Source organism: Periplaneta americana, chromosome 8 (genome assembly GCF_040183065.1).
Source record: "Periplaneta americana isolate PAMFEO1 chromosome 8, P.americana_PAMFEO1_priV1, whole genome shotgun sequence".
In the NCBI taxonomy this organism is placed as follows: Eukaryota; Metazoa; Arthropoda; class Insecta; order Blattodea; family Blattidae; genus Periplaneta; species Periplaneta americana.
In genome coordinates this window covers 44,519,563-44,535,449 of record NC_091124.1, presented here as the reverse complement: position 1 = coordinate 44,535,449, position 15,887 = coordinate 44,519,563, and the positions used below count along the sequence as shown (strand labels likewise).

General features: G+C 35.1%; 1 pseudogene; it reads right to left on the bottom strand.

Annotated features, from left to right (window-relative positions):
- Positions 1-2,755: 2,755 nt before the first annotated feature.
- Positions 2,756-15,887, bottom strand: part of LOC138704699 (vacuolar protein sorting-associated protein 52 homolog) — a 68,859-nt pseudogene continuing 55,727 nt past the window's right edge.

Below are 15,887 nucleotides of genomic sequence, written 5' to 3'. Positions count from 1 at the left end.
ACTTGATCATGCGATAACGTATGTTAATGTGTCTTTACTTTAGCCAAATAGATTCGTACAATGTACATTAACACTCAGTGGAAATACGTGTGCATACATGCAGCTTCTCACGGCGAAGCAGCACTAGAGTGCTTAGACAGCTTATCTTATGGTATCTAAGGTTGGGATTTCCTATCATCTTCTCTGATAATTTGCTTTGAAACAACTTGTCGTTCTAGCTGCAAAAAACAGCTAATGGTTCTGAAAACAATTGAATTAAATAAATTTCTTGCCTGTCCTCTTTGTCTAAGAGTCATGACTTTGAAAGGTGCTGCTGGGTCCAAAGACTCTCTATACATCATAATCCCATTTTCTTGAATAAATCGAAGCCATTTCACATTTTTCCACATAAACTTTTTGCCATTACCATTCTTCTTCTTCATTTGCAAGGCATCTTTGAAGAAATCAGAACACTGGTAAAAATTTGCTTCATTTTTATCACTTTAATTGGTTTCTTTCTCCCTGTTTCTCTGACAAGTTACATCCAATCATGTGTATGATCGAAGGACATTCCATTTATTTTCTTTCTTTTTTCTGCCCGATTTTGATCTGATTTTAAAATCTATATTTTCTCATTTATTTCAGTTCAATATTGCTTAAAATAGGTATACTATCACTTACCTCTTGATGAAGAATTGGCAAGATGCATAGAACAGAGTACTGTGATATTACAAGTCCTTTGCGAAATCTTAATTCACAACTCACAAAAATTTTACTACTATTTAGGAAGTGCCAACACAACATACTTATGAGCTCTAATTTAGAAATTATACAAACTTTCAAATTGCAGAATGAGAAGAGGGAAATAAGTTCTGTATTTAATCCTATCAAACTGTGCTTAAGGAAATAAGATTACACATTTCCTTTTACCCAAACCAAATTATTACATTAAAGTTCTGTGTCCTTTTACACACGTGGATTTAACAATTTCTAATAGAGATATCTCTTGTTTCCTTTTACCCAACTAAAGAACTCATTTTGGCCAAATTTTGACATATTCCCCTTTACCTGAAGACCACAGGTTTTATCCATTACTAGTGTCTAAGTTTAATTTTAAATTGTAGGCCTTTTCTTTGTAATGTGTTGTTTGTCAAGAAGTTAACTTCACCCCAGTTTATTTATCGACATCCTGCGAGTCTGCACACAACTGATATTAACGTCCTTGTGCTTGTTTATCACTTGTAGTGCATTTATTTGTTGTAGGGAGAATCTGTGAACGTACCAACTTGAAAATTTGTTAAAGCTCCATTTTAAAATTACAGAGATGTCTATAAATGAATGAATGTATGGATTTTATTGCTGTGCTAATGTTGTAAAGGAGAGAGTGATTTAAAAAATTTTAATTCACTGCTGTGAATGAAGTAATTGTTTAGGTTGCTAAGGATGGTGAAATAAAGACCAGGTTAGATACGAGTAATGGATAAAATCAATTAAAATTTGTCCAAGTTATTACTTCCATGTGAATAGACAGTGTACCAAAATATTCAAATAATTCATTTCTTTATATAAAAGATAATAGCTTAGAGGGGGCATAGAGCTAAAGCTCCATACCTTCATGACCTCGGCACTATAACGAAGTTGTGTGGTTGGCACCATGCTCCAACCGCCTTTTATTCCCAGGAAGGATCTGTTACTCAGTTTGATAGGAGGTTGAGTACACCTTGGGGCCATTCTCAAAGTTTTGACAATGAGAAAAATCCCATCACCACTCACGACCCAATTGAGTCTGTAACCATTCCCAACTGAGCTACTAGACATTATATTCGTTTTTCTGTACTGAAATGATTTTTTATTCCACACAAAACCAACCCTTTGTTACAATAAAATATACTACATTGAGCACCAATATGCCTGGATTAAATCCCAAATCTCTCCGCAGTGCATATGAAGAGATGGCATATGTCACTGTTGATAGTGATTCATCCATCGGATTGGGACGTTAAGCCTGGCGGCCGCCTTGGTGCTATTCGACAGAAGTAGGCTACAAGCCAGCAGGTTTCCCCTTCTCCCTTCCTCACCCATTCTCTACAATACACTTACACGAACACTTACACACACGCTCACCTAAAAACACAAAATAACTCTTTACAGATACACATCATGCATAACGTGGTCTGTCAAAGTGGTGTGCAACTTGAAAAAAAAAAATGGGTCACAGTCCTGCAGTATGTGGAACCCGAATCACGTTAAGTGGAGAGGGTAGGTATTAGACACACACGTACACACAATGTATACAACATTTTCAGAAATGTATGTGTATCTAATGCCTACCCACTTCACTTGCGTGATTCGCGTTCCGCATATTGCGGATAGATGGCAGGACTGTGACCCATTTTCAAGTTGCACACGAATTTGGCGAGCCATGTTGTGCATGATGTGTATCTGTGAAGAGTTATGTCGTGTACTAGGGTGAGTGTATGTGTAAGTGTAGTGTAGGGTATGGGTGATGGTGATGATGATGGCGAGGAAGGGATAAGGGGAAACCTGGTGCCAGCACATAGCCCACTCCTGTCGAATAGCACCAAGGGGGCCGCCAGTCTTAACATCCCCATCCGACAGACGAATTACTATCAACAGTGATATATGCATTGCAGAGAGATTTGGGATTTAACTCAGGCATACTGGTGTACAATTTAGTGATTAGAAATTGTGCACCACCATCTCTCCTAGAGCCAAGGGTGAAATTTTACATGAAAACTTAGAAGAAAATGTAAACTACTTTTTATTGAGGTTTCTTTATTCGTTTGTTCATGTTCATATTTCATTTTTACACTGCATGTAAAATTACTTAAACTGGAATGTTTACCTAATTACACTAGCATTCTACCAGTCATTCTTTATTAATATTATGCATCTGTGCACTGAGGGATACTTCCAGCTCGCTTCTTTGGTTAAGGGGTTAGGTACAGCTTACAGCAATAAAATTTTGGAAATATTCAACATGTTTTTCCTCCATTACTGTATCTTGTACAATAATGACAATTGATATATGTAAAGCACTGTCCTTCTGCTATATGAAAAAATACTTTTACGATTTAAAAAAATTATTTACACTTTTTTCCTTCAAAATTCAAAATGGTGGCAGTTCACTGTGCAGTGATGAAGCGTTTCCCTCTTAACTCAAAAACTATCCAACATTCTGTGATGAAATTTTTTGTATGTATTTATGCATGTCATATCTACAATATGATGCAAAATCACTTCTCTACCTTTGATAGATTGTGTGATAAAAAATAAATTCATTTAAAATATGGTCAAATATCAGTATTTTCTTCTAACACAAAATACAAAAAAAAATATTATGTATTAAGGAATGTAATTGAAAGAGCATGATATTGTAAAAATGAGTTTCAGCAATAAAATAAAAGGAAGAGAACATGAAAAAGTTAACAAGTTTATGAGTTATGAGGGAAATGCTTCATCACTGTACAGTGAACTGCCACCATTTTGAATTTTGAAGAAAAAAAAATAATTTTTTTAAATCGTAAAAATATATATATATTTTTTTTCATACAGCAGGACAGTGTTTTACACATACCAATTATCATTATTGTACAAGATACAGTAATGGAGAAAAAAATGAATATTTCCAAACATTTTTACTCTTGTAAGTACTGCATTTTAGCTTTGTTAAAACAACAGCAGCTCTATTAAAATTTTGAAATGCATGCACACTCACACACACAAACACATAATAGCTGAGCATTGTCCCAAATCAAGGGCATCTACCATGATGATACAAATTGTTACTAAATATATTTTACTGGTCTTAAAAATTACTAATAATTTTCGACAGAAGGCATGAAAGTGAAGGCCAACATGGGTTAATAAGCTAAGGATGCAATAACTTCAACAAAAATAAAAAGAACTGGGAAGAATCGTCAAGATTTACAGATGCAAGGTGAGCAACTGGAAACACAGTTGAGACTGCACTGTAGGAGAAAGCAAACTAAAGGGATATGTCCAGAAGTCTGCTCAGACAAATGTAGAAGTGCCAACACCTTTTTCGCTTATTATCAGGCATCTTCACAGACTTGGAGAGTTACAATCTCCTCAGATAGGAGAATTTCGACCATGTTATAGGAAACTACATGGACTCCGTAACTGAAGTGGACACCACCATCATTGAACTGTGATTGTAACCTCTGAGAAGTGCATAATTTTGAAATGCACAATACCTGTGACTTGTTGACTACTAGAAATGGGGTACAGATCCTTTTCCTTTGATAATGCAAGTCATTCCTACTGCTGTCAATGAGAATGCCCATGAGTGCTGTTGTGTGTAAAACTAGTCTATTCAAAGCCAATATTTCATTTAAAAAATGTCTGGGGGCAAATATGGCAACTATTTAATTTATTTCATCTCATGCAAGAAGAAAATAAAAATGGAGTCAATTTCGTGTTGACTGCCTTTTTTTTTTTTTTTTTTCATTATTTATTTCAAATAAATATCTATTAATTTCTTTTCTAAAATGATTATAATTCACGTGCATCATTCTAAGATAAAATGATTTGTGAATACTGAATATGAACAAAATCCGTCAAATAGTTTATACTTTATAAGACTTCTTTGGTGCCGATAATATTAATAATGATCTAATTAAATATGCTTGCAACTAATTAAAGTAGGCCTACCGCACATTAAATCTATTAAACACATCTTAAAATTCGATCATATACCTAACTGAAAAAAAAGACACAGAAATAAATATAACAACTACAGTGGAATCAGCATTTTGTATATAATATGTTGTATTATAAAACATATGCGACAATAATAAAATAAACTAGTTCGAAATAATAATAGATATTAATATACTACTTTAGAAGTTCAAGACGGATTCTGAAAATGCAGAGTTTATGCAGAATGCATATTCACAATCAAGTAATTAAAATCAGAGTTTAACAGAACATGTACGGTTTTTATGAATTTTAAAGAAGCTTTTGATAATTTTAATAAAACCACATTATGGATTATAATGAAACAAAAAGGTATAACGCAACATTCAATAATAAATTTGTAAAAATTTAATTGACGACGGATTAAAAAGAGTGAGAAAGAAGAAAAGATGTACAGACCGATTATTTAGTCCTGACAGTTCGACGACGTGAAAGAGGGGAAGTAATATGAGTAGTGGGGAGAGCTCTGGAGTAGAGATAAGAGCAAGCGGTCAGTAAAGGAATGCAGTACAGCTTAACAGTATAAGGAACATACCGCTCTACCGCAAGCAAGTGACTAACCCAAACACCTCTTGACATAACTAAATGGACTCGCATGACCCAGGCACACACTGCTGGTGACTGTCAGGACTAAATAATCGTACTGCAAGATAAAGGTGTCATTTTCACCACCATCACCACCATAAGAGCCATACAAGGAAGACATTATAAATACATTTATCATTTTTTCTCGAATACTTAAAGTCCTCGCATAAGCTGCACACCCCACTTTTGAAAGGCAAAAAATATAAATAAAACAAACAAAATTACAAAAATGAAACTTCGGAAAAAATGTATTCACGACAAATTAAAACACAAATACAGTTCAGTTAATAAATAAATACATTTTATACTGGAATAAGACGCATTTCAAATCCATCTTATGCACACACACTGCACACATGTCAGCTGTCGTCTTAATTGGCCTTTTACATGATATCCTAAAACATTATTAGTATGCATTACGATTTCCATGTTCCTCCGCATCTTTGATCATTTTAAGATTTTTGCTGTAAGTAAAGGATCACAATCTCATACTTTAGCAGTACTGATTTCCTTCTTAATTCAGCTTTCCACTTTTCAGCGGTTGTTTCTAATTCCTGTCCACCATAAGGGTCTATCATTCCACTGTCCATCTTCTAAGTCGAATTTAATCAACTTTTTTCACACTACCACACCAACTTAAACGAGTCCTTCCTCTTTTCCTTCTGTCCTTGTGGGGGACCAATGAATTATCCATCTGGGCCGTCTCTCCTCCTCCATTCTTTGTACATGTCCATACCAATGCAGTATCCGTTTTTCAGTTCTGTTTACTACAATTTCTTCTGCTTCCATCTCTACTCTAAAAAAATCATTTCTTACATGCTGCAACCGAGACATTCTCATACTTCGACGTAACCGATCCATCTCAATGTTCTCCAACTTTTTCCTCCATCTATCATTCAAAGTCCAACACTCTGACCCATATATAAGGACACTCTCTACCGCTGTTTTCAAGATACTGTTTTAGTTACTTTTGTCATTTCTCTGTTCCAAAGGCTACCATTCAAGGATCTAGTTATTTTTCTCTTTTCTAGTTATTTTCCTTTTCACAAGTACCAGAACTATCTATAATTGATCCTGAATATTTAAACTGGCTGACATTCTTAATTGTTACACCATTTACAACCAAGTTCTCTCCTTTCCCTCCAGCAACCATATATTCTGTCTTCATAAAATTCACTTTCAATCCGTGTAGACTCTACTCACAAGCTTGCAGAACATATACTCAATATCTTACTGATCTTGTCCTACTATTACCTGGTCGTCGGCAAATAGCAAGATATGCAACATATGGTTATTAATATTTATGCCCATACCTCTGCATGAGTCATTCCATTTCTTCAAAGCATTCTCTAGGAAGATTTTAAATAAAGTTGGTAACATGCCACGCCCTTGCCTCAAACCTTTCGTAGTACAAAATTCTGCTGATAGATTTTCCCTCATTTTGACATATGCTATACACTTATACATTCTCCTTATGAGGTCTATGAGAGGATTTGGGACTCCAGTCTTTTGTAGGGCAGTCCGAAGTCGATTAACTGGTACTGTGTCGTATGCCTTTTCTAGATCAATGAAGATAAAATGTATCTCTTTTCCTTTGGTTAACATTCTTTCCATCATCTGTCTAATTGTAAATAATATGGTCTACACAGGATTTGTCTGTTGTAAATCCAGCTTGCTCTTCGGATATCTTATTTTGTATTAAAGACTCCAATCGCATCTTGATTATTTTACTGAGTATCCTACTCACTGATGCCAAGACATTGATACCGCGATAATTCATTGGGTTCCTCTTTGTATATTGCACTTATATATGATAAGGTCCATTCTGGTGGAATAGTATCACCCTCTATGATCTGATTGAAGAGTTTGGTTAAGATGGTACTGATTTTGAGAATTGAAAATATAAGATGCACAAACTATACATTTATCACACTTGAACTTGATTCTGACACATGTACTGCTAATTCAAATGCCAATAACAATGTTAACAATATTGACATACTCACGTGGAAAGTTAGTGGTATGTACTATCATCTTAGGAGTTGCGCAGGAGGAAAATTGGGCAATGTTGCCAACTTTACTTAGAATAAGCCGCGTACCCGTGTTTTTTACTTGTATATTTCGGAAAGAAACGTGCGTGGGGTATTCGAGAAATTACATTTAATTATGTGTGCAGCACCATAAAAAGATAACTTAAGAATACTGGAAAGGAAACTAAACTAAAACTGTATGAACTAATGGCAGTTAAAGTGAAGTTCAGAATTATGGACATTAAGCAAGAATAAGGAAAGAAAAATTGAGGCCGAAGAAATTAGATTTTTAAGAAATGTTGCTGGATATACTCTACTAGACAAGAACAGGAACAAGGCTATCAGGAGAGAACTCAATATCTGTAAATCAACAAAAAAAATATACACCAATACAGAAATGCCGGAAGGAATATGGAGGTCAGATACAGGAACACCGCATTATGAAATTAACATTAAATTATAAGGATATAAGATATGTTGGCAGACATAAGAAGAGGTGGGTACAACAATTCTAATTCATGAAATTTGGAACTGGCCTTGCAAGGCTTAATCCCTGAAAATGATGATGATAAGGATGATGATGATAATTAAATTAGTTTCCACACATTCAGCAATATCGCAGAAATTATGAAAGGTATAAAAAATATACCCTTACTCTTTTTTATTCTTTATCTTATTAGGAACAAAAAGGTTTATTAGGACAATTGTTGTAGAACCGACCTGAGACAAGTTACAGAGAAGAAAAGAGATAAGTGTCTGTTACGTCATACATCTTGAAATGGCGACTTCACACAGGCTCTCTGTCACAGATTCAGACAAAACACCTCTCACTCATAAGCTGTACATGCTCAATAGTCATGCTATTCCTTCATTTTAAATTTTACGGACTAGGATATATGAACTTATACCCCTCCACTATACTGGGTGTAAAAAAATATATGCTACAAGGCTCGGTGGTAGGTAGGTGCGTACTACGTGATCATATTTTGTTAATAAACCCATGTCCGGAAACACTTTGTTTACATGCTAGCGTCTCTGAAATGTGGAAGAGAATATAGGCAGTACGGATCACAAAAACTAGGAAAGAAGTACAGTAAAAAAGACAATTGAAATTGAAATTGCACCCATGTCCAGAGACCCATGCCCAATAATCTGGCCCCCTCGCTCACCTGACCTGACACCATTGGATTTCTTTGTACATGAAAACCCTGGTGTACGAGACTCCTATGGAGACACAACAAGATCTTGTGGCACGAATTCAGGTAGCAGCTAGTCATCCGAAATATGCCAAGAATATTTCCAAGAGTTCGACATGACATAACCACGCAATGCACAAAATGTATCGAAGTTGGTGGCAGCCATTTGGAGCATCTTCTGTAGTTGATTAAAATACTGTTTACTTACAGTATTTCAATTGTCTTTTCAACTTCTTTCCTAGTTTTTGTGATCCGTACTGCCTATGTCTTCCTCCACATTTCAAAGATGCTAGCATGTAAACTAAGTGTTTCTGGACATGGGTTTATTTAACAAAATATGATCACATGGTACTCATCTACCTACCACCGAGGCTTGTAACTTTTTTTTTACATCCTGTATATGTTGTTAAAAACTTGCTACACTACATTCATTTAATGTTGTTGTTTTCTAATGCCAGGCATTTGGCAATAAAGTCATTTGACCTCTTGCACTCCAATATTTTTGAAAGATATTGTCATGGTTAGCCACTGACGCACAGATTTTGAGATGTTCTGAATCCATTTCTTGATTTGAGTTGCACACTGGGCAGTTAGGAAACTGATATATTCCAATTCTATGCAGATGCTTGTCAAAACAGTCATGGCCTGTTGCCAATCTAAATGCAGCTACAGACGATTTGCCTGGTAAATCGGGAATCAACTGTGGATTATGATGCAGAGTTTTCCATTTTTTCCCTTGAGATTGTGTTATCAAATTTTGTTTGTTGAAGTCTAAGTTTGAGATGGGCAGGACATGTAGCACGTATGGGCGAATCCAGAAATGCATATAGAGTGTTAGTTGGGAGACCGGAGGGAAAAAGACCTTTGGGGAGGCCGAGACGTAGATGGGAGGATAATATTAAAATGGATTTGAGGGAGGTGGGATATGATGATAGAGACTGGATTAATCTTGCACAGGATAGGGACTGATGGCGGGCTTATGTGAGGGCGGTAATGAACCTTCAGGTTCCTTAAAAGCCATTTGTAAGTAAGAAGTCTAAGTATGTAAATTTAATAAATCTTTTCACAGAGTAATACGTAGATTTAGTAACAGGTCTGTAAGTAGCAGTGCTGCCCTTCTTTGCTAAAGCATCCGCATTCTCGTTTCCCAGGATTCCACAATGGTATGGTATCCATTGGAATACAATTCTTTTATTGAGTGTTATTAGTTGAGAGAGCATTTTATTTATTTCTGCTATTTGAGATGAAGGTATGTGTCTAGAGACTATTGACAGAATAGCTGCTTTGGAGTCTGACAATATAACCGCATTTTTTAATTTATTGATGTGGCAGAGAAGATTCCTGAGACTTTCACTTATTGCAGTGATTTCTCCATCAAAACTTGTTGTTCCATATCCAAGAGATCTATAAAGTGAGAAGAGACAGCACGTAACACCTGCACCTGCACCTTGTTCCCTGGAGATCAAGGATCCATCGGTGTATAAATGAAGCCAATTTTGTGGAGGGTATCTAATATTAATTGTCTCTAAAGACAATACATTCATTTAATACAGTTGGTATTAGCATTGTGTATTACAGGCGCTATGTTTGGTTCAAGTTTGTCAAGTACAACGAAGTTCGATATATGCCAATGTTTGCTCTGCAGGAGGAGGCTGTCGTGTTTGTTCCATCTTGTGAAAAAAATATTCTCTGTTCTCCCCTCCCACCCATTCATGTTTTAACCGCTTAAGCATTTTAGGACAGATCTTGCAATTAGTTTTTCATATGAAATAAGGCTAAATTTTTAATGTCTTGTCTCTCTCATGTTCAAACATTGCAGACACTAACTGGTACAATTCCAAAAACTGAAGCACCACAAAACCAGTATGATTGTCGCACGTGATTTGAGAACAATGCTCAACTATGATATGATTCCAATTTTAAATCTTGTTCACATTTTTGTAAATAATTCATAAATAACACCTGAACCACATTACTGCGAATGGGTATCTAGCATTCAAACACTAAAACAAAAATTATATCAACACATTAATTGTTCATATATGATTAATTAAACAGTGACTATATATACACAATTCTCCCACCATTCAGATCTAACAAATATTTAAATATATTAATTTAAAAAAGTCAAATATTCCTAACTTAAATATATTAAGCTCTTCATCAAACTATTCCCTTATTATTTACCTATCACAGCAGGCCATAATATAACTTCAGAAATTTGTCTTGTATTTCTTTAGCTCCACCTTGATGTGATGAATATTCGTCAGCTGCGCACGAGCATTTGGTGTTAATAATTTTTGGAAACGGTGATAGTACTGTACCAACTGGGTGAGAGCCAACTGCAGAAGTGAGGAACCAGTCACCAAATTGGGAAATGAAGATAGGCTCTCTCGATTCAACTCCTCCAAAGATCGTTTCCATCCCGCAGAGAAAGACTGAACAAGTGCCAATGCTTTTTCTGGAAAGAAGATATAAACTTTTAACCTTTCAGAACATTTTGCAAAATATACAGTCATTAGGACTGGCTATGTTTACTAAATTTTGAGCTCTCAAGTTCCAGTCATCACTCGTCAGGAAAAATGAGAGAATTCAGAAATAAGTGGCATACCTCTTGTTGTATAGGTCTATGCTTTCTGTCACCAAATCCTATCATCGGAATTTCAATTCTCTCATTTTCTGTTAACATTTGAAGGGTACACAGGAATAACGATCAAGGTCCATTTTAGAAAGTTTCGAGAAAAACGAATTTTAAAGTTTTAGTACTTAGTTATATGTGTATTTAATAGAAATTGACATGGTGGAATGTAAAGAACGATTATTTCTTATGTCCCATCACGACTGCATCCACAGAAGGGAATTTTTCTGCATCATGACGAATAAAAACTTACACCAGGACAGCCATGTCAAGCACAAGGCTTTGTAATCTAGCAATTTTATCCATCGGGAGAAAGAAAAGTTGGAATTTGTTGAAGGACCCATCATCAGTGGTCAACAGATTCGTGCTAGAAAATCTTGACAGCTCCAGATCAACTTATGAAGCGTTTGTATGACTCGCATGATTGTTTATCATAATTTTGCATGTTATTAAATAAGACTTTCGAGAATGAGTTTCAAAAGAATTGACGACAGTGCCACTGTCAGGTACTTTATAAGATCCTGTCTTGTAAACGCAGTACCAATTTAAGATAATAGCTCGACCATTACCTTTCTGATTATACAAGTAGAGCCACAATAATTTTGGTGTCAGAACTGATCATAAAAAAACTGATGACCAGTAGAACTAGCCATAACAACATGTTGGAAGTATCTAATATCTATAGTGGCAGTAACAAAATTAAATGATATGCAACAAAGATACTCACTTTCATGATTTTTCAGTTCATCTGCTTGTCCCTTGTCAACCAGCACTTCACCTTCCTTCACAAACTGCAATATGCCACCAAAGTGAGGTGACAAGATTTCTTCCACATATTCTGCACTGCGAGTATTGAACTGTTCACGGAAGCTTTCTGCCTCTTTAGAATTGTCCCGAGTGCGTTCCTTAATGAAAACATCAATATTTTACTTTACATTTGTTTATCAACTGTCCGAAGACAGGTCTGAACCTCATTAGTGACATCAATAAAGGTGCGTACACACATAGGGAACGAACAATGAACAAGTGATGAAGCGAACTTTCACTGTTTGGAGCAACATACAAATAATCAGCAAATGGTCAGGGAACATTCGCATTTGCTGGTTATTCGCAATAATGGTAGACGATGTATTATAGTAAGTGCAGCAGTTATTATGGGCTGTCTAACAAAAATAAAGTTGAAAAATAAAGGGTGATTGTGACAGATTCCACTATACAAAAGTCGCAATTGGTATAGAATAGAAGCATTGATTTGTTTAATTACTTACGTTAAATTCAGTGGGATAGTTTTAAAACTTCTGTCGAATTTCAGCAACAGACTTTGAAATGTTACTATGCAAAATAGGCTAACACTTTGCAAGAAAGACAGACTGGTGAGAAGCAGTACCTGTTCATGAAAGATTAGCACTAACAATTCAATATCTGGCAACAGAGGATTCATACAGAAGTTTTATGTATTTATTCGAAGTTTCCAAACAGACGAGTTCCATGATTTTTCCAAAAATTTCCTGGTCCCGATATAATTCAATAACGTTGATGCGGGACTGAATTTAAAATTTTTGCCACCTCAGGCAACTAAAGAAATGTTGCCCCCTCTACATAAATAACGAATTATGAATTTAGTCAAAATTAAGACAGAGAATCGAATAATTAATATTCAAGTGGAATTAATTAGTAAAAAAAGGGAAAATACAAAAGAAATAAAATTAAATATAACTTTAAATGTCAGTATTGTATTACAGTACATTCAGCGATCACCGCCCTGCTTTTTGTTGGATCTGAAATCTTCTAGAGGGGCCTATTGTTTCACTCCTTGACTGGTGAAATAGTCTCTAGTTACTTCATTTATTGCTCAGAATGCTGGATCTAATTTTACTTATTTCATTTCCATACTCATCAATCATTATTTTAATTACATGGGTGCTGATCAATACTGCCATTCATTTCACTTTCATTATCGTACTTATTGTTAGTTTAGAAGATGTATCACATAACAGTGACGATGTACTCGCATCAGTTTTTGAAAGAATACCTCAGTTTCATTTTGAACAACTCGATTTTGTCTGTCTTACTACATAAGCACTTTTTATTTCTTTTCTAATTATTTTAAGTTTTCACTGTTTTCTATATTCAGCCTCAATTCTTTTCGTATCCGAACTTAATAATACTAATAACTTAAAACTTCATAATTTCAGACAGAATCATAGTACAAGTGAAAATGTACTTCTACTAAGCCAAGACATCAAGGAAGCTTTCAATAGACAAGAGGACACCTTAGCAGTATTCATTGATTTTCAGTCTGCATATGACTTAGTCTGGAGAAATAAATTAATTGAGAAGTTGCAATCAATAGGTGTGAAAAGTAACATGCTGAAATGGATAACCCAGTTTATTTCACAAAGATTTTGCGCTACAAGATATAATATATACATTTCCAAATATAAACAAACACACCGAGGACTTCCACAAGGTGCTGTTCTGAGCACAACGCTCTTTAATATTTATATAAACGACCTTCCATCAATAATACAAACTTCAGAAACCAAAATTGCTTTATTTGCTGACGACGTAGTCATTTGGACTCCAGGCTCTCCAAAAAAAAACCTAAATTAATTAAAGACAGAATAGAAACAGCCCTAAACAAAGTACATGAATGGAGCTCCAAAAACCTCATGACTATTAATGTAGAAAAACAACTTATGAATTATTTACACTAAAATATAAACCAGTGAATATTAACATAAATTATAATGATAAACCACTCAAAGCAGCTGATGATGCCAAATACTTGGGCACCACTTTCGACAGAAAACTTAGTTGGAAAAAACATATAACAAACATCTCAGAAAAGGTTGAAAAGAAACTGCAAATCCTGAAAAGGTTAGCTGGTGCTAAATGGGGCTGCTCAAGGAGAGTCCTTAATACAACATACAAAATGTATATTAAACCAAACCTCTTGTACTGTTCTGAAGCATTAATAACAGCAGCAAATGCTAACATCAATAAACTTGAACAAATACAAAATCAGGCTCTTCACCTAATCACTGGAGAAGTTAAATCCACACCTGTTGATGCCATGCTTGCCTTAACACAGATCCCATCAATAACAACAAAAATAGAACAAGCACTACTCCAACATGAGAAAATGTTACGACTGCCAAACTCTAAATGGACAGAAAAGAACCTCCCTTCTTCAATCCTTAAAACTCATAGTAGTTTCCTAGAAAAGGTAACACAGATTAAATCCAAATTGAGCATTCCTAACACAAGAGAAAATTTACTTATAAGAGAAAATCCATTGGAATTATTGCAACCTACCCTCAGTTTGGAATTAACAGAGGAAATAAGTAAATCAGACACACCAAAAGAAATACAAAAACTTCTAGCACTGGAAACGATCAATACTAGATACCCTACAGAAGAATGGCTACACATATATACTGATGGATCAACCACAGAAAACCTTACTGGAGCTGGAGTTATATGTACACATTTTTTCTTCTATCATTCTGTTAGCAGAGACACAACAAATTATGATGGTGAAATAGAGGCTATACACACTGCTCTCCGACAATTATTAAATCTTCCCTTAAATAAATATAACAAGACAGTAATTCTTTCAGATTCTAAAGCTGCAATTCAGGGAATATGTTCAAATGCTACAAAGAAGTCAACAAAAACAAGAGAATGCTACAAAATGTTAACACAACTTCAAAAAGATAATAAGATTGTCCGTCTCCAATGGATTCCAGCACACTGTGGAGTCATTGGGAATGAAACCACAGACACACTTGCTAAGAAAGGCACAACAATAAAACAAAAATCTAAATTTAATTTCTCATATTCCTCAATAAAACGCTTGATCACTACAAAATTTTCTCATTCATACCTACAAGAAATAGAATCAAATGCTAAAGACAAAAAATGGATTACACTACTTTCCAACCCAGATATAATCCCCCAGAGACCAAGGAAAACAGCAGTTGCAGCCTTCAGACTATTGACAAATCATGACTGTCTAGCAAGTCATCTCTACAGAATAGGTATCTCAGCTTCACCCATATGTGTCCCGTGTAACGATCCAGCAGAAATGAAGACCACTTGAAGACCTGTGAAGCATTAAGATCAGAAGAAACTACAGTTCAAAAGTATTGGAAAGCACGACTGCTAATGGCTTCATTGCCAAATGCAAGGCACTAGACAACAACAACAACAACAACATAATTTAACAACTGCAGACCTGTAACTTGTGTACTAGTTCATTTCAACTGATAATAATAATGATGATGATGATCATGATGATGATGATAATAATAATAATAATAATAATAATAATAATAGTAAAAATGTCAGGTATTTAACCAATAAGTTACCAATTTTTGCATAGAACAAGTATTATTTTGTTTTGAGATGTTATGAGCTGCCATGTAAAATTAAGTACGGTAACTTACAAGCTGGATCTAAGCTACACACTAGTATAGTAGAATTCGAACTTTCAGGGGGGCAGACTGTAATTCTAACCATTATTTGGTAATTGGAGAACTAAGAGAAAGACTATCAGTAGCCAAGCGAGCAGAGCAACAAGTTAATATTAGAAGATTCAATATTCCGAAATTAAAGGACGAGGAAACTAAGCAACATTATCAGGTCGAAATTTCAAATAGGTTTGCCGTATTAGCAAGTTCCGACGAAGTTGAGGAAGAGTTAGATGTTAATAGC